Source organism: Triticum dicoccoides, chromosome 6A, assembly GCF_002162155.2.
Source record: "Triticum dicoccoides isolate Atlit2015 ecotype Zavitan chromosome 6A, WEW_v2.0, whole genome shotgun sequence".
Taxonomy (NCBI): Eukaryota; Viridiplantae; Streptophyta; class Magnoliopsida; order Poales; family Poaceae; genus Triticum; species Triticum dicoccoides.
The window spans coordinates 624,978,150-624,978,831 of NC_041390.1; the positions used below are offsets into that span (position 1 = coordinate 624,978,150).

At 43.7% G+C, this 682-nt stretch overlaps 1 long non-coding RNA gene across 1 annotated transcript in view; it reads left to right on the forward strand.

Moving 5' to 3' along the window:
• The window catches only part of LOC119314765, a 543-nt gene extending 102 nt beyond the window's left edge, over positions 1–441 (forward strand). Inside the window, exon 2 of the long non-coding RNA XR_005152446.1 lies at positions 50–441. This is a non-coding gene — a long non-coding RNA (uncharacterized LOC119314765). The remainder of the gene's footprint in view (positions 1–49) is intronic.
• The last annotated feature ends 241 nt before the right edge of the window (positions 442–682 follow it).

Consider the following 682-nt stretch of genomic DNA (forward strand, 5'->3'; position numbering starts at 1 on the left):
TTAGTCCAATGTTGATCGTGTGAAGATATTGATTATCCGTATTGTATAGGACGAAGACGCGTGGTGATCAACATCACCGACATCAAACGACCACCCCCACCTCAACATCTGAACAAGTACTTGGCGGCTGACACCCCAAAGGACGACAAACCATTGCCACCACATTGACCATGAAGATAACTTCATGGATGCTGCCCTCCACACTAGGAGGGAAAGACAAGTTGCCCTAGTTATGTTTGTGTGGTAGTATCGTATCTTTATTTATTTCAGTCTGTCCTACTACTAGTAGTACTCAAGTCTCGTGTTTCCGCAATTAGTCTCTCTGTCATGTTATTATTTCATCAAGCTTGCTGCATGACACGTCTTGTAAGCAAACATTAGTTGTAAAAGTTATGTGTACCTTCAAGTATCAATCCTATTTACCAATTATTGGCACGCCCACGAGCTTGACCTTTTGTAAAGCCAAGGCTTGCCCGTGTCTCTGGCTGGAGGTACTCCTTGGACGAGAGGTACCTAGCCATGCAAATTGGAAAGAGATGAGAGACATATTTCTACGGATCAAAGCCCCACCCGTCCAAATAAAAACCATTGTCAAACGGCTATTATCACTTCCTATACTACACCGTCGAGTCCTCGTGCACACGCTCCTCTCTAAAATAAATAAAGACCAGGATGAATCATG